The sequence below is a fragment of the Aedes albopictus genome, chromosome 2, assembly GCF_035046485.1.
Source record: "Aedes albopictus strain Foshan chromosome 2, AalbF5, whole genome shotgun sequence".
NCBI classification, from domain to species: Eukaryota; Metazoa; Arthropoda; class Insecta; order Diptera; family Culicidae; genus Aedes; species Aedes albopictus.
In genome coordinates this window covers 126146641-126170335 of record NC_085137.1, presented here as the reverse complement: position 1 = coordinate 126170335, position 23695 = coordinate 126146641, and the positions used below count along the sequence as shown (strand labels likewise).

General features: G+C 41.7%; 1 long non-coding RNA gene across 1 annotated transcript; it reads left to right on the top strand.

Annotated features, from left to right (window-relative positions):
• The first annotated feature begins 21193 nt into the window (after nucleotides 1–21193).
• LOC134289060 (uncharacterized) lies at nucleotides 21194–23450 on the top strand. The gene is made up of 2 exons (XR_009998239.1): nucleotides 21194–23255; nucleotides 23317–23450. It is a non-coding gene; the product is annotated as an uncharacterized LOC134289060 (long non-coding RNA).
• Nucleotides 23451–23695: the final 245 nt, after the last annotated feature.

Sequence of the window (23695 nt, the reverse complement as noted above, 5' to 3'; positions counted from 1 at the left end):
ATGTGGACACAGACATTCGTTCGCCAGCCATACATATCGCAGGGAAAACATTGGGTGAGCTTTGGCATCATTGTGGCTCTATGGTGGAAAGCGGCGTGGAGCAAGGAAAACTTATGCTGTACTGGGCATGCGTCAGAATGGTCTGGTAGTGTATGTGTAGGTTTGTCGAATTCGGTGCACTATGGGTGAACTTCGTTGTTCGCGGTGGTAGAAATTGAAAGAAGAACTACTGCTACGATTTTTATTAGGTATTCTGATTGATACAGTACTCTCTCCATGTAAGATGTAAGATGGTGTGGAAATCTACCAGCGCACGCATGGATTTTACTTCGGAAGGTAGAGCGGGTCGATATCGGTGATCTCAATCAAAATGTTATTGTTACTCTTTGAAATACAGGTAGCAATTCAAAAGTATACATTTTACTTCAGATTTATCTGGGACATTACAGTGAAAACAAGGAGGAGTTTGAATCTAGTTTCTGCTATATTCGTTGATTATACAATAATTGTCTACGTTTTCAAGTATAGGTGCTGGGAAAAGGCGAAGAATTCTTTAGAAAATAGTATGTGAGGATTCAATGGATCACCCATGTTCTGTAGAAACCAATTCGGATGATCTATCGAGATATCCAAGTATTATGAAGACTGGTAAAAAAGCAACAGATGTCCTGGAGAGCCCAAGTAACACACTTGTCGCAGACGAGTCATAGCAGTGCAGGTTTTTGTTACGCAGAAGTCATTGTGATTTACTTCTAACAAATAAATACTTACTTGCTAAATGTAAGTCACAGTGACTTCTGCGCAACTAAAACCTGCGCTGTCGTGACTCTTTTGAGAGAAGTGAGTTGAACCCTATCATACACCATACTAACAGAAATCCTTCCTGAGACAATCGTAGAGATAATTGAGATTTTCGGTCTCTATAACAACGGTTGTCAGTCTCTATAACAACGAGGTCTCCAGTTAGCCTTGTGGCTAAGACTATGGATCGCCAACCCGAAGACGGCGGGTTCGATTCCCGTTCCGGTCGAAAAAATTTTCTCGACACCCTGGGCATAGCGTATCATTGTACTTGTCTCACAATATACAAATTCATGCAATGGCAGGCACATAAGCCATTCACAATTAATAACTGTGGAAGTCCTCAATGTTCAATGTGCTCAGTGAGGATGTAGAACCATAAATATGAAGAAGATGAAGAGCAACGATTATCTTATGGACATTCCTTCCCATCCTCGATGACCGTAAGGACGTAGCCGGCACCGTTATTGACCTTGATATAGTTATTGACCTTGTTATAGTTGGGAGCTCTAAAACTTGTACAATGAGAATGGTGTGCTACACCCAAGCCGCGTTCATTAGTTCTTGGTGAAATTCCGTTTGTTCTGGTCAATCACGGAGTGGCAACTACGAATTGTGCGGTCATCTATGGCTGATGTTCACGCTCATAAAAGACGCGGACACCGTCTTCAGCCAAAGGCTGTACAGACTGAATAATACTTAACACTAGACAACGGACACACTTAGCATGAACCAGTGGATACGGAGAAGAAACTATTCACACGAAAAGTTTCATCGCCCAGAGCGGGAGTCGAACCCTCACCCCATAGCATGGTGCGAAGAAGTTTGATAACCTTAACCGCACGGCTACGGTGCTGCATGTATCAACCGAGAGTAATCGAGGGTACAGATCCAAGTCCTCATTTCGTTGGCTAAAACCCCAGTTGAATTAAGTTTTAGCGTGGTATGATCTTCTACAAAATTTGTGTTAACGTGTTTCTAAGGGTATCAATGGCTGTTTTCTCTATTTTGAGTCACATTGAGCACGACAAACCAACGTATTGAACGAAGGAATTTAGGACATTTTATTTCCCGTATGTTTTGACTGAAAACCCCACTCAAACTTTCAACTCAGTTGCGTCAGCTCAGTTTTTGACCGATTAAGCTGGAACTTTCCGACATTTGTGTGTTTGGGCCAGTCTAATAGTGACTATCATAGGCCAAACCTATTTAGTGAAGATAGCATGAATGATTTCTATAAATCTATAATATTACAATAATTCAGCTTGCAGAAATAGAGGGATGCACTTATTTTGGCAATATTTATGGATTTCGGTCGACTAATGCAAATAAATTCATGTGTTGTAACGATTATTAAGATTTTTTTGATAACTCGATACACTTCCATGCTTGTGTACCGCAATGCCCAAGTAACATTTTTTAGTCAAACATACTACAAGGGGTTCGTAGAACCATCATAAAACCAAAAATAAACCAGATTAATCCACCTAGTGGTGATAGTGTCTTTTTCGTCAAATGTGTACTCATGATCTTTCCGCCGACTCAGTCAATCTTGCCTTAGAGTCAATGATCAGCCCCAAATCTTTGAGCTTTGGTAACGAACGAGAAGGAGGGAATTCTCATAACAGCGATCTGGGACTGATCCACCTACGAATTTCTGAATCCTGAGAATACTTTATTTAGAAAATCAAGAATTTTATAAAGGTCATCATCGAATTGGGGCACTTATTCCGACGTTATGTTCAACGAATAGGCAGAGCTGAAAGTTTCAGTCCTTTTAGTTGACTGCTTGACCTTCTTCACTGGAGGCTGTCCCATTCCAAGATGACAATTACTAACCAGGATTAAACTTTTTTCACAGATCACTTTGACAAAGTTTTTTCTGCACACTTTTGGATATATTTTATTATCACTGGTTACAAGATTCATGTAAAATTTGTAATGTAGTACTTTGAATTGCTAATGCTATATGGGTCATTTCATATGAAGTGACCGAGAAAATGTGAAAACTTGCAATCGACCATCACGGATTTGAACCAAATTTGGTTGAAACATTTGTTTAGATAGAAAAAGAAAAAAAAAATCCAAACTTTGGTGCCGATCGGATCACCCTTCGGCCCGTGCCAGCATCCCCCGTTTTGTCTGATATGAAAATTATCCTCTCTTTCTTTAATTTTTATCACTGAAACGATTGCACATACACATTTTCGACCTTTGGCTTTTTTAAAGGAAATCGTTCAGGAAATCCAGAAAAAATATTTTTTTTGATACAGAGTTGCCAGATATCATATTTTTTCAATTTCAAAACCAAAAATCGATTTTTCTCAAAATACGTATAGGGAATCGCGCCACTTGGGCGGTGGTTCTATATTCGTCTATTTTCCACTATAACTCAGTCAAATTTGAACCGATTGGCACAACTTTTGGAATGTGGTGAGATAGGTATAGTATCTACCCGTGTACAACATTTCAAGTCAATTGGTTCAAAATTGACTGAGTTATAGTGGCAAACAGACGAATATAGAACCACCGCCCAAGTGGCGCGATACCCTATTTTGATTTTAAAAATTTTGATTCCATCGTGTTTATCGGACGTTTTTCGTTCGAAAAGCTTTACTCCCCAAGGTTATTTGTGTCGTTCTTGAGATATAGCATTTTAAAGAAAAAAATATTCATTTTTTCATATAAAGCATCATATAAAATCAGGTGCAGTTAAAAAATTTCGAAAAAAAACATTGTTCGATGCCATATAAAGATATTTTGTGCTGTTTTGAACTGCATATATCAAGTATAATAAGGATTAAAAAAATGTGACAGTGTTGCCAGTTCATCAATTATGAGTCTATCGTAATGGACTAGCATAACCTGTTAAACTAAAAAAGATCATCGGGTTAAGTACGGTTCCTTTGAATTCCACTAAGAATTTGCATCCTTTGACAGATACGTATTTCGACCTCAACTGTAAGGTCGTCTTCAGTGTCTTGTACTTGACTCGACTGAAGAGATCCATCGCATTCTACACGTCTCATACATCATAGGTAAAAATAATAGGTAGCTTAATCTAGGTAGTTTTTTTTTTTTTTATATTCGAATATTCGAAACAGCGAAAATCAACGGATATAAGGAGAGGACAATTCAGGCCATCATTGACAAAAAGGAGAGGTTGCGATATCGAGGATCCCTAACAACTCTTACCCCTATTTCAGAATCTTTGAAGCGAGTATCAGTCCCCTTCGATCAACACATCACTAATAATTTACGTTCTAGGTTCAGAAATTTCGGGATCGATTTAGTATTTTCTAGCAGAAGCAATCAGTTGAAGACTTCATTAGGCTCTACAAAAGATCCGGTCAACACCCTAAACAAGGCTGGCGTTTACAAAATCAGTTGCTCCCATTGTGATAAGGTCTACGTTGGTCAAACAAAACGGTCTTTGGAGGTTAGATTCAGGGAACATATGGCGGAGGTGGGAAAGGCGCAGAGGACAGTGAATAGAGGTTTGGAATACGATTTCAGGTCGAAAGTTGCTGAACATGTCTTTGAGGAGGGCCACCCTGTAACTACAGAGGATATTCAAATTTTGCGAAATGTAACTTCACCTTGGAAATTGGACGTTGCTGAGAGTCTAGAGATATACAAACAGGTACCTAACACGCTGTTGAATAAGGACCAAGGCAATGGAAGTTCGTGGCTTTTCAAATTATTACCCCCTAAGCACTCTCGTATGGCGTGCGTCTCATAATGTACCTGTGATACATGAACTTTGTTTACCTATCCTGTGCTGGAGGGAAATGTACCTATTCGGTGGTGGAGGGAAATTTTACCTATTCTATGGTGGAGGTTAATATAGATATAAGTTTTTGCATGCTCGGGAAAAAAAAAAAAAAAAAAAAAAAAAAACTACCTAGATTAAGCTACCTATTATTTTTACCTATGATGTATGAGACGTGTAGAATGCGATGGATCTCTTCAGTCGAGTCAAGTACAAGACACTGAAGACGACCTTACAGTTGAGGTCGAAATACGTATCTGTCAAAGGATGCAAATTCTTAGTGGAATTCAAAGGAACCGTACTTAACCCGATTTTCTTTTATTTACAGATATTCCCCTAACAAGCCCAGGTTAATCATCATAAAAAAGATCATCAATTTTTGACAAATTTCATTAATTTTAACCTTATCTGAACGGAAGTGCTGCCAAATGTGTAATATTTATTGTAGAAATCCTTATTTTGCTAGAACTTTAGTATAAAATCTAATTAACAAGTCAAAAGTATCGCGTTTGTTTGTTCACGTTTATCAGAACGGTTTTTTTTTGCGTGCACAAGAAAGGCGAACATTTGGAATGTAAGAACTTTAGGGCGATCACTATTTTGAATGCAGCCTACAAAGTGCTAACCTAGAGCATCTTCCGTCGTCTGTCACCTAAAACTTTGTGTTCGTGGGAAGTTATCAAGCCGGCTTCATCGACGGCCGGTCAACAACGGACCAGATCTTCACCGTACGGCAAATCCTCCAGAAATGCCGTGAATACAAGGTCCCAACGCATCACCTGTTCATCGTCTTCATGGCGGCATGCGTCAGTATTGACCGCGGAGAGCTATGGAGAATCATGGACAAAAACGGCTTTCCTGGAAGCTGACTAGACTGATTGAAGCAACGATGAACGTGTGCAAAACTGCGTTAGGGTTTCGGTGAACTATCCAGTTCATTCGAATCTCGCCGGGGACTGTGACAAGGTGATGAACTCTCATGCCTACTCTTCAATATCGCTCTGGAACAAGCTCTGGAAGGTGTTATGCGACGAGCCGGGCTCAACAGCCGGGGAACGATTTTCACAAAATCCCGGCAATTTTTGTGCTTAGCGGACGACATGGACATTAGGCCGTGTCGATTTTTGCAAAATTGCGAATACACAATCCCGAATAGTCACAAATGGTTGCAAATGGACCCAAGCCCTGCAAAATTTAAAAATTCTAAAAAATTGGTAAGCTAGTCCGCAATCGACTTGAAGTTTTATATGGGAATTTCAATTTTTCAGTATGGGGAAATCCAACTTTTCAAACTTTTGAAGAAAAAGGCACATTAAAGCAACTCTAAAAATCCGCTCTCCCCCTGAAGATTTAGTGGATATATTAGGGAACATTTTGTTAGAAGACAACTTTTAAGTTGCACTTAAGATAAGGGCGTTATTAAATTTCGAAACAATGGACATTTTATTCGCAAGATTTCTAACTTCTTTAATTGGCATCACTGCACGTTTTGCGTGTTGAAGAGGGTGGTAACAGCCATCTGCGGCGTTACCACCCGTCGCTAAATGGAGACGCAAGTACCTGATAAAAATGAGATAGTTAGGATTGTAAATATTCTTGCGATATTGCTTTATAAAAACTTGGTATCTTCGGCAAAGTTGTTGGCATGGTCAAGAGCTGTCCAGTGATGAACTAAATCATTGGCAAATCTATCGCTGGGCGGCGCTAGTGTGCATACAAACTACATGCAATAGTATTAACGTATATGCGTGTATCTCAATAACGTGATAATTTAACTGTGTGGTGTCTTCGACAAAGTTGTTGGCTGGGCCACGGGCTATCCAGTGACGAACCAAGTAAGTAGGAATTCAACCGATAGGCGGCGCTAGTGTGCATACAAACTGGATGCAAAAGTACAAACGTATATGTGTGTATCTCAATAACGTGATAATTTAAGTAGGTGGTGCCTTCGACAAATTTGTTGGGTGGACCACGGGCAATCCAGTGACGAACGCAATACAGTCTAGACTCCTACTACACGGTTAGTTCGGGGGTGCAGTAGGAATCCGTGTTGTAGGAATCCCAGAGCTTATGGGATTTCGCCTAATTGGGGGTGTGAGGGAATATATCAGGAGTATTACAAGATAGCACCATACTTTCTTTGGCAAAGTTGTAGTACTAGAATAGATCTACCACACAATGCGAACTAACATCCAATTAGTTGACAATTTGGCCGATAGAGGCGCTATGTAGAAGTGGTTGCTTATGTTCACTCGCCAGTAGAAGAACTCATAAGTTATCGCTTGCGATATCTCAAGATCTACTTGATTTGGAACAATGCTGTCTTCGGCAAAGTTGTTCAGTAGGTCAAGAACAATCTGGTGGCTAACCAATTAGTTTGTGATTTCGCCGCTAGGTGGTGCTAGTTGTCAAGTAAAGTTTCAAACTTCTCTAGCCCGCGATCCATATTAGATAGAAAAGTGCCGTCTTCGTCAGAGTTTTTCAGGAAGTAAAAACCTATCTGGTGATTCAATATTTAGTTGGTGATTTCGTTGGTAGGTGGCGCTAGTTGTTAAGTAAAATCTTAAACTTCTTTAGCTCGCGATCCAGAGCAGATAGAAGAGAGTCGTCTTAGGCAAAGTTCTTCAGGAAGTCAAGAACAATCTTGTGATGTAACAATTAGTTGGTGATTTCGCCACTAGGTGGCACTAGTTGTCAAGTAAAGTTTCAAACTCCGCTATCTAGGGATCCAAAGCAGATCGAAAAGTTTCATCTTCGGCAAAGTGCTTTTGAAAGTCAAGAGCTATCTGGTGATTTAACATTTAGTTGGTGATTTCGCTGTTAGGTGGTGATTTTGCCTCTAGCTCGCGATCCAGCGCAGATAGAAAAGTGTCGTCTTCGACAAAGTTCTTCAGGAAATCAAGAGCTATCTAGTGAATTAATAATAAGCTGGTGATTACGCCGCTAGGTGACGCTAGTTGTCAAGTAAAGCTTCAAACTTCTCTATCTTGGGATCTAGAGCAGATAGAAGACGGTCGTCTTGGGTAAAGTTCTTCAGGAAGTCAAGAGCAATCTGATGATTCAACAATTAGTTGCATGAAGGGCTTGCATTTTTAAGAAAAATGAAATCTTTTGTCGTTTTGTTTCGCTCTTCGCTCAAGTGCGCTAAGCAACGAAACACAGACAAACAGACGTAATTTGTGGAGGAAATTCATCAAAAAATTTTGCCCGGTATATTTTTCCTGAGCACACAGAGTAGAATAACTAGCCACAGAAGTCCAATATCGCGACTATTCGTGTGACAAACATCTAGTTTGCCACGCCCTTACAGCATCAGTAGCGGTACTAGAAGTGTCAAACAAATTTTGTTTACTAAAACAAGTGATGCTCTTCAAGCTGGACACTTAAAAACAATCAATTATTACAATAAAAGTAATTAATTTACCGCCAAATGGGGTAACTTGCAACACTTTTCGACTTTGAAGCAATGTCATTGAAAATCTAAACATTTGAACCATCCTGTAAAGCATCGTGTACGCTAATTACCCAGAGTAGAATACTATGCAGCAATTGATTTATCAAAATATGTTGTCACCTAATCAGGAGGTGCGAAATACATGCTTGTTGCAAGTTTCCCCATCTGTGGGGTAACTTGCAACACAGGACATGAAGTTAAGTTAGCTATCATTAAACAGCACGAACATTCTAGTGTTTAGTCGTATTGTAAATTTTTGATGTAATGCATGAAAAATGCATTGTTAAGATGTACACTAACCAATTGACATATAATTTTTCATGATAGGGTTAATAGTTATTGCAAGTGAGAGTACATCGTTTAACACCAGGTCTCACGTCCCTCAAATATAAAATATATATGGATTTCGTGACATTGTACTTACTACTTACTTTCAGTCCTGGGCACCCACGGTGGTGCAGAGGGCCGAATAATCTTTCATTTTCGGTTTCAGTAACGTTTTTTTTGGGTTTCGGAGACAGTAGATTGTTGGCCTAAGGTCCCCTATCCACCGTGGTGGGACTGCCACCTTAGGTATAGCTTCCGGTGGAGGAGCATTTCATACTCAGCCGCTGGATGCCAGAACAGACGCTGTTTGAGCCGCACCTCCTTGGTGAAGACGCTCGGATCGTACCTCCTCAATCTAGCTGAAATCAGAAGGACAACAGTGCCCAGGCTGCACTACCAGCTAAGCACACAACTCTTAGCTGGCGGTCTTTGTCATCGCTTGACCCGTGGAAGCATGAGGTAGGAACTTGTGAGGATCAGAACTATGTTGGACGCTCTCCTTTTCGACTCACCGTTTTGCAGCCCAGTACTCGAAACAAAATGTCAACAATGACAATTGTCATTTCTTGAAAAGGTAGAGTGAGTCATCTTTAAGTAGTTTTCAGTTTGAAGTGGTGTAGTGGTGTGTTGATTGAAACACATCTATTGAACTTTATAAATATTAAAGTCGTTAATTTGGGTACTCGGCCAAGGTACTCGGCTAAAATAATTTAGTCCATCTAGGTTCAGAATTGATGTTGGTGATTGTTTTAAAGCGCCCATAAACTAAACAAAATTACTTTAACAAGATGTAACATGAATAAAACTCCATAATTTGGTATTTCCTAACAATGTTTGAAAATCACGTTCAAAAAATGTAAAAAATAAGTTGTCATGTGAAAATGAGCTTGTTACGTAATCAAGAAATGATCTGTTTCGGTTATTTCTGTCAAAAATATCGTAAAATTAAGATAAATAATAGAAGGTTTTGTCAAATTTAACTGTTGCAAGTTACCCCATAGTGGTTGACGAATATAATAATGATTTTTTACATTACTTAGTCGATAAGTTTATTAAACTTTTATCGTTTAGCTAAGCTTACTATTAGGTACCCTAACTGCTACCAAGGTCATCAGACTTATCGCACTTACCATAGGGGAGAGGTGAAACACGATTTTCATACTTGTTTTAATGACATAAAATGAGCAAACCGTTTTAACAGTGTAGCTAAACAATAAACAAAGAAACAAAACTAATTTTTCCACTAAATCGATCTTTGGTATACATAATCTCTATAACCGAAATAGAAGGGCATACTAGTTTTCATTATTATTAGAAAATACTTCACATTTAGTGTATGCCACCGTATTGCAAGTTACACCGCTGTTGCAAGTAACCCCGTTTGACGGTAATTAAATAGGAAAAGTGACTATAGCACCATTGGAGTTCTAGTGCATTTCTATTGCACACAGCCACCTGTTCGAAGAACCGCTCGAGATACTGTCGATTGCATGATTCAGCAACGTGTACACTGGCAAACGTCAAAACGATCGAACACTAGCGCCTCTGGTGGAAGGATAGTGGAAATTAAATGAAATTTGAATTGATATTTAAATGCACGTTCCAAGCCATGTTTAAGAGTGTTACGTCTGTTTGTCTGTGGACGGAGTCTATGTTGTCGCACAGTAGCACACAAATATGAATTTCAATATATGTACAAAAAAGTTGGCATCTGGGATCAAACATCGCACCTCTGAATTGTCAATCCTTCCCAAGTAACGCACTTGTCACATAAAAGTTACAGCAGCAGGTTTTTGTTCCGCCCTTATGTGACAAGCGTGTTACTTGGGATTACTATTAAGCAGCAGAACTATTGCGGTGCAACAATAGCATACGCGCTGAAACACCAATAAATGCTACTTCCTAGTGGCGTTTCCTTGGCCGGTCGCCGCTCGTTTACAAGGAACAAAAAGGATGACAAAAACGTTGGTGGTTGACTATTTATCATTGAAGTTTATCCTCGTGGAACCCTTTACCGGCAATGAAAAAGCTAGTCGTCAATGTTATTCTATCATTGTTTTTTCTTTGCGCGGCGGTTTTCACACTTTTCTATCTGCTCTGGATCGCGAGCTAGATAATGTCGTTTTCGTTTTTGATTCAGTTCCAACCTGGGTTGGAACTGGATGAGATCACAGTTTCAACCCCGACCCGACTTCGGTTTCTCTTGTACTAAAGTTTGTTTGACGTTTGTTTGTTTACACATTTTCCGCCAATCCAGTTCCAACCCAGGTTCAAAAACGAATTCGACATAAGTTTGAAAGTTTACTTGACAACAAGGATCGGTATATTCGCCTCACTCATTTCATATTCCTTCCTCTTTGCTGAAGCAAATCGAGAAAGATGCAGCAAACGGATAGTCGTGATCAAACATGCAACCCCATCACCAGTGGGAAGCGATGCGCAAATTGTTTGACTTCGATATTCGTTGCCGTTCGTCGCAGTTTCGATCGCACGCGAATGAATGAATGGCGAATGGTAAAGAATGCTGGTGAGTGATCGAAGCGGCTATTATCATAACTTGAAGAGAATTTTTGCATGTAATGCATAAATTTTTAGTGTATTATTGTTAAAATGCTAGATTAGCAAAGAAAATAATGAACATTTTTTGAAAACATTGTAACGTTTTGACGTTTTTCTCTTCTTTAAGTAAAATAATGTTGGTTTTGATTCACACACTTGACAAATAAAAATGAAAAATAAAAGTTGAATTGCATTTGCTTGTATTGAATGGAGTAGATAGAAAAGCGGTTTTGACGTTTTTCTCTTTTTTAAGCAAAATGCTTTTGAATTCGTTTAATTTAGTTTTAGTTTATTAGAATATTTTAAGAAATTGACTAAATGTTTTGAATTAAATATAAACCCTGAATGTAACCTGAATTTGCTCGTGACTGATTTGTGTTAGCAATAAATTATGTATGTCGACTTTTGGTTTGTGTCTCGGCTAACTCATATGCCATAAACGACGTAGTGAGTACAGTAATGGCTCCTGAAAATATGTATCTCAATTACACCATCTTGACGAACCTAGATAGGCGCCAACTGATTCCAATCGCCATGCGAATAGTTCATTGGCGCAATTTACTAAAAGAATAGGGGGATTGTTAGAGTAAGTTTCTTAACAGCAAAATGACTCAAGCTCGGTCATTTCGTTCGCTACAAGGCTGGTGTATAGAAGTGATCGCGCTTTTTGGAAGTTAAAGTTTAAAGTTAATTCGTTCCAAAGTTCAATTGTGCCCTTCGTTACTAGTACCGAAGGTAATTTAGTGAAATAGTGAATTCTCTGTGTTGTGTCCTAAACGTTTTTTCTGATTCTCTGCAGTTGATTAGTACGTGTTTCCGGTCTGCGAGACCGAGTTCGCGATCGTTCTATATCGTACTTATTTTTAGTACATAAAAAGGTAATTATTAAGTGTATTTTAGTGTTTTCGTGTTGTTTAACTTAAAAATCTTATTCGCGTTGGACTTTCTCCAGCGCTTAGGCGCTTTTTATTGTACGGGCTGGTGCAAGTGTGAGAACTCGACAAGCGGAGTCGAATTCGGGGTTCCGTGACGTCATCAGGCGTCAACCTCGTCCAGGAAGGACGGAATAGAGCTCGGGTGTCCGCTAAGGCCCGCCTTTCTTTTTTTTTTTTTTTTTTTACTTAATCGTTTATTAAAGGCTCATGCGCCATCGGGCATAACGGAGCCGAATTCATTTTGAAGCATTTTTACAATTTCATGTTTGTGTCTTATTCACTAGGTTAGCTTTGGGGAACCGTAAAACTCGCGGTTTGGTCGAGGTTAGAGGGAACAATAGTTTTTAAGGAAGGGATGGGATAATAGGGCTTTTCGTTGACTCTCTGCAGCATGGCGTGACATATTTGCTGCTGGTCAAGCGTAGAGTGGACAAACAACCTGTAACGATACAAACAAACGGTTTTCGAAGGGAGACGAGGTGGACAAGTGGAACAACAAGACGGGGATATCAAACGAAGACTTCAGCTTGTTTCAAGAAGTCGTACACAAGCTTCATGTACTCAAGATCAAGTTTACCCAACACATCTCTAATGTCTTCCTTTTCTGGTTTCCCTCGGGCCCTGAGGGATGCACATAAATCGGATCTGGCAATACCGTATTCGGGGCATTCCCACACTACATGGTTGATATCTTGATAGCCTGCACCACAGCTACAGCGATTGCTATCTGTGAGCCCTATTCGATAGAAGTGCGAGCCCAGAGAATAGTGATTGGACATAAGTCGACACATTATCTTGATAAAATCTCGACCCACGTCCAACCCCTTGAACCACGCCGTCTTCGATACCTGTGGGAGAATTGAATGAAGCCACCTGCCCAATTCTCCTGCATCCCATTTTTGTTGCCAGCTGACCAAGGCATGCTGACGAGCAATCGAAAAAAATTCATTGAAGGCGATATGACGGTTATAAATATCGCCTTCCATAGCGCCCACCTTGGCGAGCGAGTCCGCTTTCTCATTGCCCGGAATCGAGCAATGCGAAGGGACCCAGACCAAGGTGATATTATATGCTTGATTCGATAAAGCACTCAGAAATGATCGTATTTCGCTTAGGAAATACGTGGAGTGCTTTACCGGCCTCATTGAGCGAATAGCCTCAATTGAACTGAGACTATCCGTAAAAATGAAATATTGATCAGAGGGAAGAGAGGCGATTCGCTCTAATGCGTAGTGTATAGCCGCCAATTCTGCGACATATACTGAGCAAGGACTTTGAAGTTTATAGGCGGCGCTATGAAGCTCATTAAATACACCAAATCCAGTGGAATCATTTGTTTTTGACCCGTCAGTGAAAAACCTTCTGTCGCAACTGATATGACCGAACTTGCTTGCAAAAATTTTTGGAATGTGCTCCGATTGGAGCAGATCTGGAATTCCACGGATTTCTTGCAACATGGACAGATCAAAAACTATAGTGGAATTGGAGATGTCTTGGAAGCAATCACGGTTGAGAACATTCGAAGAAGGGTTAACCTCCAGAGTCATGTACGAGTAGTACACTGTCATAAACTTTGTTTGATGAAATCGTTCGATTAGCTTTTCAAAATTTTCAATTACCAATGGATTCAGCACCTCACAGCGGATGAGGAACCTTAACGACAATTCCACGAAACGATCTGATAAAGGGAGTACTGCTGCTAGTACCTCCAAACTCATTGTGTGCGTCGAGTTCATGCAGCCTAACGCGATCCGAAGACAACGATACTGAATACGCTCTAGCTTCAGGATGTGTGTTTTCGCGGCGGACTGAAAGCAAAAGCTACCGTATTCGAGAACCGACAGTATCGTTGTCCGATAAAGCTTTATCAGATCTTCCGGGTGGGCTCCCCACCATGTTCCGGTGAGTGTACGCATGAAGTTGATTCGTTGTTGGCACTTCTGATACAGATAATTAATGTGCTTTCCCCAGGTGCCTTTAGAGTCGAACCAGACCCCTAGATACATATGTGAAAGAGCTTGAGTGAGTTCCTTACCCAAAAATTGAAGCTCTAGATCGGCTGGATCACGCTTCCTAGAAAAGACAACTAACTCAGTTTTCTCCGGAGAGAATTCGATACCCAGCTTTACAGCCCAAGCAGACAAATTGTCCAGAGTATCTTGCAATGGTCCTTGCAGAGCTTCCGCCTCTGGTCCGGTGATAGAAACCACGGCGTCGTCCGCAAGCTGTCGTAGCGAGCAATTTTCCACGAGACATTCGTCGATGTCTCTAACGTAAAAGTTGTAAAGAAGGGGGCTTAAGCATGAGCCCTGGGGGAGACCCATGTAACTAATTCGTGAAGTTGCCGAGGTTCCATGAGAGAAAAACATGTGCTTCTCAGACAACAAGTTGTACAAGTAGTTGTTTAAAATCGGAGAAAGCCCACACTCGTGGAGTTTGTCTGAAAGGACATCAACGCAAACTGCATCAAAAGCCCCCTTAATATCCAAAAATACTGAGCCCATTTGCTCTTTTTGAGCGTAGGCCAGTTGAATTTCTGTAGAAAGCAGCGCCAGACAATCGCTCGTTCCCTTGCCTCTGCGGAAACCGAATTGAGTATCTGATAGAAGGCCGTTCGATTCAACCCATGTGTCGAGCCGATGGAGAATCATCTTCTCTAGCAACTTCCGTAAGCACGACAACATCGCAATAGGGCGGTACGAGTTGTGATCCGACGCGGGCTTCCCAGGCTTTTGGATGGCAATAACCCTCACTCGTCTCCAGTCATCCGGAACAATGTTGCTCTCCAAGAATAGATTGAACAAATTCAACAACCGCCTCTTCGCGACGTCTGGGAGGCCTTTGAGCAAGTTGAACTTTATTCTATCCATTCCTGGGGCAGAGTTGTTACATGACAGAAGCGCGAGTGAGAATTCTAGCATCGAAAAAGGTGAATCCATCGCATTTCTCTCAGGTGGATTACGACGAATATTCGCTTGTACTTGGACCGAATCCGGACAGACTTTCTTTGCGAAATCGAAAATCCATCGAGGCGAGCTTTCTCGATCCTCATTTACCGATACCGCGTTGCGCATTCTCCTTCCGACCGTCCAGAGAGTCCGCATTGACGTCTCCCGCGATAAACCGTTGACGAAATTCCTCCAATAACCACGTTTCTTCGCCTTCACGAGGTTCGTGAATTTGTTGTGAAGAGAGGAATACCACTCATAATTCTCCCGTGTACCGCGCTTCCGGTAGGTTTTAAACGCGGCGGATCTTTCGCGATAGGCTCCGGTACATTCTTCATCCCACCACAGTGTGGGGGGTCTTCGCCGTATCGAAGTTCCCGGAACCGGCCTACGCTGCGCTTGGAGAGCACTTTCGACGATTAACCCGGACAAGAAATGGTATTCTTCCTGCGGTGGAAGAACGTCAACCGACTGCTCGCCCTCTGAGACCAATTCAGCATATTTACCCCAGTCGATATGCTTCGTGAGGTCATACGCGACGTCGATCTGGCGAGCCTGACACGAATCATTGGTAACTGAAATTTTGATTGGCAGATGATCACTACCATGGGGATCCTGAATTACATTCCACGTGCAATCCAATGATAGTGAATTCGAACATATTGAGAGGTCTAACATGCTTGGAGGATCTGGAGGTTTAATTCGCGTTGCTTCCCCGGAGTTCAAAATTGTCAAATTGAAATAGTCGCAGAGGTCATATATCAGGGTTGCGCGATTGTCGTCCTTCGGAGACCCCCAGGCTGTTCCGTGTGCATTAAAATCTCCTAGGATCAACCAAGGCGCAGGCATAGCACAGCATATTTCCGCAAGATCTCTTCGAGATACCCTAGCGCTGGGCGGTATGTACACACTGGCTACACTGAAACTTTTACCCTGTATGGTAACATGACATGCAACTATTTCAATGTCGTTCATCGGAGGGAAATCAATTCTGTAAAAGGAATGGAGCTTTTTGATCCCCAAGATCACCCCTCCATATCCATCCCCTCGATCACAACGAATAATATTAAAATCGTGGAAGGAGACGTCTTTATCGGAAGTTAGCCATGTTTCACTAAGAGCAAATATGTCACAGCGTGTGTTGTGGACTAAAAATTTGAACGCATCTATATTTCTAATTAGGCTTCTACAATTCCACTGTAGGATTTCAATCATATCTCCGACCTCACTGGACAAGTTAGCCATCGAAAGATATGAAAGATTCAAGAATCGGCCATTTTGAAGCCAGTTGCTTCAGAAGAGGTCTCACAAAAGGAAGTGCCATGTTTATCATACTTCTTATAGCGGGGGAGACATTCAATGTTTCGAAGATGATATCCACTATCCCAGAAAGAGTTAATTTTCCGGAAGGGTCGACTGGATTCTGTCGACTTTCCTGTTGACTAGTTTTTTGGCTTTCTGGGCGAAAAACTGGAGCAACTGGGGTTTTAGATGCTCCTGGAAGTGACGGAAAATCTCCAGCCGAAAATTTAAAACCTGGAGGCGATACCTTTTTGGTGTTTCCGCCACTCCTTGACTTTACCAGAGGGTTTCGAAGAGTTGGTTGAGCAACAGGAACGTTTTGAGAAGCACGCTGTTGCATGTGCCGTTTTGCAACAGCTCGCCTCCTTTTCGTCCCTGTTTCAATTATAGTATACTCTCCACCATCCTCAAAGTCAGAACCTTGATCGTCATCTGGCAGGGATGCGAAGATGTTATTGTTAGTTGGAGGTTGGGTAGATGGTACAGCAGCCGGGGTGATATTTTTAAGCATCTCTGCATATGATCTCCTCGACCGCTGCTTCAAAGAATTTATGGAACGTTTCTCCCGCTCCACGTACTTTGGGCATGCACTGATATCATGAGGTGGCGTTTGGCCACAAGTTGCACATTTTGGCCCCATATTGCAGGGACCCTCGGCATGTTGTTCACCACACACACCGCAACGTGGTTTATTGCTGCAATAAAGTGCGGTGTGGCCCAACTGCCGGCACTTTTCGCAGTGCATGACCTTCGGTTCGTAGAGACGAACAGGTAAACGAAGGAGCCCAACCACGAGAACGCTTGGTAATGCCGAGCCTGGAAAGGTCACTCTAAAGGATTCTGACGGCTTTTTTGAACCGTCGAGTTGTGCCTTATTCATTTGGACGGCATCAAGTACCGGAACCAGTGGGACGGCACGATTTTTAAACCCACCAGCTCCAGACAAGATGGCGGCACGAGTCAAACTGTCGTCAGTGACCACTCCATGGCACTCTATCTCGAGGCTGGGTAGATAAGTTTTATACTCCCGCGAAAAAAGCTCATAGTTAGCAATCCTGTTAGCCTGGTCGCGGTCGCTCACAGTAACACGCAACTTATCGCGACTAGGTGAGTCAACCTCAAGAATGCCTCGAAACGATTTCTCCAGATCTTTAGCGATTTGTAACTTATTAAGTTTTTTTCCATTCGGTTTGGGCCGAAAGAAAACCAGAAAGGGACCCTTAGATCCGGGTGGGTAGACTTTCGGACGGGGGTTCGCCGGGTCAGATGAAGAACCAGAAGTAGAGGGGAATACCGGGGATTGACTTAAATGGACAGGCAGAGCAGAACTGCTATTCTGCGAATGGTGCACTATTTGCCGTGTTTCATTCTCAAGAGTAACCATTGGAATATTTCCGGATTTAGCAAAAGCTGTTTGTGAAGCTAATGGAAATTCTTCAGTATCTACGGCCTCCGTATTCTGGGTTTGCACTAATGACTCCATGGACTGGCTTAAAACCGGCTCGTCGTCAGAAGAAAGGACGAATTCGGGCGAACCCCCGCCCGTATCATTTGTTTCCATGCAGGCCTATTTCACTCTACCGCAAGGAAACAAGGCTGGTTCAACTGGTGGGATTACTCCCAACCATAAATAAAAGTTAATACCAAAATCGGATAAAAACAAACACAGAGTTTGAAAGAAAAATGCAATAAAAAAAAAATTAAGACTAAAAAAAAATAAACGAGAAAAAAAATATAGCAAGAAAAAAAAAATAGCGAGAAAAATATATATAACGATAAAAAATATATATATATATATATATATATATATATATATATAATGAAAAAAAAAATACTAGCGAGAAAAAAAAATAATGGTGAGGAAGAAAAAACTTAACGACAAAAGGGCGTAATTTTCAAGTGACGTTGAATGTCTATTGAAGTTGCAGCTCTATGTCAAAATATGGAAGATGCAAAATTAAGAAAAAAAAATCAATGCGAAAAAACGTGAAAATAATACTAACTTTTTGACCCACACTGTGGCACAGAAACACAAGTAGTTGGTCTAAATGGGTAAGCAGCAGAGAGAGAGACAGCGAAAAAAACGGTTTGAATGTTATTTACCACTAGCGAACAATGTGATCCGAGCCTCGTTGATGGTGATCACGCTCCATCCACTGGTCCACAGCGTGAACAAAACAATTCCTCGGTTGTACGTTTTGCTTCGATACGGCGAACTGAATTTGTATCGCGCGCCGCTAATGGTGTGTGGTGGATGTCGTCGTCAATGACTCTGATGATGATCCCGGTTGATGATGGGCTTCGGCGGTGATTTCTAAAATCGACTCCAGAGGCGGTTGGAGAGGATTTTATGTCCCAAAATGTTGAATAATTAACACGTCAGACTAGGCTGGCGGTTAATTACTTCCCGTGGTACACTATGGGGGACACTCGCGGCGGCTCACGACGAGCGGAAAAAAACCACTTTATTTAATATATTGTGGATAAAAAATCCGACAACGCGCAAGCAACGGAGCAACAGTAAAACGTTGTTGACTGCTTGAGTGTACGACAAGGAATGATAAGGCCCGCCTTTCGAGGCAGTTAAACGGAGAGAAGTGAGGTTCGTCGTCAAAGTCGAACGATACAACTCCGACGGTCGCCAATAACCGTCCCGGTGGAGAGAGTCCGAGAGCTCGGTCCCCCGTACGTCGCTAATCAGCGTACGCCGGACCAGGTCCGAATTTGGGAGGTAGAAGACGTGGCATTCCCCGCTCGGCCTCTCCCTATTGACCTTTGGAGGATCAACCCGGGAAGCACGACTTTGTCCGTGCCAAGCTCTCGTGGATAATAAATCGGAGGCCTTCCGTCCAGCCACCACTTCCTCCGCACCGTAATTCGGCCATCCTACCCGAGCTCACCGTGCATCGCTGCGCGCCATAGCAGCAGCTACAGCGGCAAGCCATCTGCCGCCATCAGCTACCGAGGACGTCGAATCGAACGTCATCAGAACGAGCCGTCTTCGCCGGCATCAGCCGGGAACTCCGGGGCAAGGACATCGTCGGAGAACTTCGAGACACCGCACCGCTTCAAAAACCTGCGCAGGTACGTGGAAACTCTGTTCATGGCCATGATTTGTTTCCCATAGTGTTTAGCTCCCCGTTATAGGCATTTCCGTTAAAGTTCAACCCGAATAAGCCTAGTACTTTCTTGAATAAATGTAATTTTTGAGCTAGAAGTTCTGATAGTCAGTTGATTCCGTTTTGGGCATTTCCCTAGAGAATTCATCCTTTTACGTGTATCTTTATTCCGTTTCCGTTTCCGTTTTTGGTAGATTGACCTTTCAGGCTTCTGTTCTTCAGTTGCGTGCGTTTGATTTGAGTGAGCTTAAGTTCGGGTATAAACGGGTTCAAGAAAGGGTTCTGGAGTTTGGCGTACCTACAGGTTCGTTACGTTGGCATTTTCCGTTAGCAGTATAGCCGTTCACGAGTCCCCTGAGGGAATAGTCTCAGAAACAGTCGGGCAAATTTCAGAAAAGACAGGTGGTCTCTCGCCTAGCGAGAGTGGCGCTAAAGCCATCTTGTTTGTTAAAACCTCGTGTGAGGCTTTGAACGGTTACAACATAAAGAAATCGTATGCACAAAATCACTCGTATCACTCACGAATCGTATCACCGCTCGATCGCTTGCGATGCGAATGTGGACGAATGAGTAATTTCCAAGTGTGGCTTCCCACCGTTCGCCGGAGTTTGCTGTCGTCGCTGACAAGCAAACACACAAACTAAAGCGACAACCGTTCGCTGCTGACTACCTTCAAATGTGGAAGAAAATGAAAAGTGGAAATCAGGAACCCTGCTTGACAACTAGCGCCACATAGCGGCGAAATCACAAACTAATTGTTAATTCACTAAATCAGGCTGAACATTTCAATAGGTCCTATCTGCATTTGAGAGGCTCTCTTTATTAGCTTTCTCTTTCAATTATTGCAATGAAATGGTAAACTTTTCAACTACTTTTGCAGTACAAATCAAAAGACGATTGATTCGACCATCGTTCTATGCAAGGAGAAAATCATAATTCAAATGAACAGCTGAGATATTAACGAAAGAGAGGGAACCAAAGAGAGCCTCTCTTCTGCAGATTGGACCTTTAGACATGTTTGGCCTGAAATAGCTCGTGACTTCCTGTAGAACTTTGCCGAAGACGACACTTTTCCATCTGCTCTGAATAGCGAGTCAGAGAAGTTTAAAATGTTACTTCACAAATAGCGCCACCTAGCGGTGAAATCACAAACTAAACGTTATTTAATTAGATAGCTCTTGACTTCCTGAAGAACTTTGCCGAAGACGACACTTTTTTATCTGCTCTGGATCGCGAGCTAGAGAAGTTTAAAATTTTACTTAAAAACTAGCGTCACCTAGCGGCGAAACAATAAACTAAATGTTGAATCACCACTGAGGTTTTGAATTCCTAAAAACTTTGCTAAAGACGACACTTTTCTATCTGCTCTGGATCGCGAGCTAGAGAAGTTTGAAACTTTACTTAACAACTAGCGTCACCTAGCGGCGAAATTACAAACTAATTGTTACATTACAAGATTGTTCTTGACTTCCTGAAGAACTTTGCCGAAGACGACACTTTTCTATCTGCGCTGGATCGCGAGCTAGAGGCAAAATCACCACCTAACAGCGAAATCACAAACTAAATATTAAGTCATTAGATAGCTCTTGACTTCCGGAAGAACTTTGCCGAAGACGATACTTTTCGATCTGCTTTGGATCGCGAGCTAGAGAAGTTTGAAACTTTACTTGACAACTAGTGCCACGTAGTGGCGAAATCACCAACTAATTGTTACATCACAAGATTGTTCTTGACTTCCTGAAGAACTTTGCCTAAGACGACTCTCTTCTATCTGCTCTGGATCGCGAGCTAAAAAAGTTTGAAATTTTACTTAACAACTAGTGGAACCTAGCGGCGAAATCACCAACTATATGTTGAATCACCAGATAGGTTTTTACTTCCTGAAAAACTCTGACGAAGACGGCACTTTTCTATCTAATATGGATCGCGGGCTAGAGAAGTTTGAAACTTTACTTGACAACTAGCACCACCTAGCGGCGAAATCACAAACTAATTGGTTAGCCACCAGATTGTTCTTGACCTACTGAACAACTTTGCCGAAGACAGCATTGTTCCAAATCAAGTAAATCTTGAGATATCGCAAGCGATAACTTATGAGTACTTCTACTGGCGAGTGAACATAAGCAACCACTTCTACATAGCGCCTCTATCGGCCAAATTGTCAACTAATTGGATGTTAGTTCGCATTGTGTGGTAGATCTATTCTAGTACTACAACTTTGCCAAAGAAAGTATGGTGCTATCTTGTAATACTCCTGATATATTCCCTCACACCCCCAATTAGGCGAAATCCCATAAGCTCTGGGATTCCTACAACACGGATTCCTACTGCACCCCCGAACTAACCGTGTAGTAGGAGTCTAGACTGTATTGCGTTCGTCACTGGATTGCCCGTGGTCCACCCAACAAATTTGTCGAAGGCACCACCTACTTAAATTATCACGTTATTGAGATACACACATATACGTTTGTACTTTTGCATCCAGTTTGTATGCACACTAGCGCCGCCTATCGGTTGAATTCCTACTTACTTGGTTCGTCACTGGATAGCCCGTGGCCCAGCCAACAACTTTGTCGAAGACACCACACAGTTAAATTATCACGTTATTGAGATACACGCATATACGTTAATACTATTGCATGTAGTTTTTATGCACACTAGCGCCGCCCAGCGATGGATTTGCCAATGATTTAGTTCATCACTGGACAGCTCTTGACCATGCCAACAACTTTGCCGAAGATACCAAGTTTTTATAAAGCAATATCGCAAGAATATTTACAATCCTAACTATCTCATTTTTATCAGGTACTTGCGTCTCCATCCAGCGACGGGTGGTAACGCCGCAGATGGCTGTTACCACCCTCTTCAACACGCAAAACGTGCAGTGATGCCAATTAAAGAAGTTAGAAATCTTGCGAATAAAATGTCCATTGTTTCGAAATTTAATAACGCCCTTATCTTAAGTGCAACTTAAAAGTTGTCTTCTAACAAAATGTTCCCTAATATATCCACTAAATCTTCAGGGGGAGAGCGGATTTTTAGAGTTGCTTTAATGTGCCTTTTTCTTCAAAAGTTTGAAAAGTTGGATTTCCCCATACTGAAAAATAAAAATTCCCATATAAAACTTCAAGTCGATTGCGGACTAGCTTACCGATTTTTTAGAATTTTTAAATTTTGCAGGGCTTGGGTCCATTTGCAACCATTTGTGACTATTCGGGATTGTGTATTCGCAATTTTGCAAAAATCGACACGGCCTAATGGACATTATTGCCAGAACATTTGGAACGGTGGCAGAGCTGTACACCCGCCTGAAACGCGAAGCAGCAAAGGTCGGACTCGTGGTGAATGCCTCAAAAACAAAGTACCTGCTAGTATGCGGAACCGAATACGACCGGATCCGTCTGGGGAGTAATGTTACGCTAGATGGGGATACTTTCGAGGTGGTGGAGGAATTCGTCTACCTCGGATCCTTACTGACGGCTGACAACAACGTGAGCCGTGAAATTCGGAGGCGCATCATCAGCGGAAGTCGGGCCTACTACGGGATCCAGAAGAAACTGCGGTCGAAAAAGATTCACCCACGCACTAAATGCACACACTTAAAACCAATTCTCGAGCTCGGCAATAAAAAGTGCCGATACTGAACGGCAAATTATGAAATTGCTGATTGTTCAGCAATTTGAAGTCTTAATTCTGAGATTCGGTAAAAGATTTTGCTGAGAATACGTAAAAACACGACAGCATGCTGAAACTCGGAAAAGAAAATTACTGAACTATTCGGCATTCATTGATTTTACCAAAATCAGCAAATGCTTTTGACGAGATTTCGGTAAAGCATTATATGCTTTGCTGAAAATCAGTAAAGCAGCTGTCACTTCCAGTCGTCATTGCTCCATTCATCAGCACCATCTTGTTTACAAGTCTTTGCAGATAAAGCTGAAATCTCACTAGAGGAGTTTAAATTTGTATTTTGGACAGTAGTAAGTGAATTTTGGATGTCTAATTATACCGCGGAAGCTTTAAGGATAGATGCAGGAGGTAAGAATTGCCATTTTGCTGTGTGAGTACAGCTTAATGCTTGAATTAATTGTTATTGCAGGCGCCACGCGAACACCATAGCAACGAGCTACATAAGCATGATACACAACACTGCGTGACGTTTTTCAAGTGCCAAAATTATTATTATATAATGCCAAAATTAAATAAATTATCGAGAAATTGATGTTGAATTTATGATAATTGTCTGAAAATCACTAAGCAAGATTCCAACCATTGAAAAAGAAGCTAGTTTTTCGAGCAGTTCGTTTTGTTTCAAATTACTGATTACTCGGCATTTCACGGTTTGTTTTTATATGTTTTGCCGAGCAGACAGCAAAACTTTTGCCGAGATGTTCAGCAACCTTTGACATTTTGTCAAAATGTAGGATTACCGAGTGCTCAGTAATTTGAACTTTTGCCGAAATGATTGCTGAGCACTC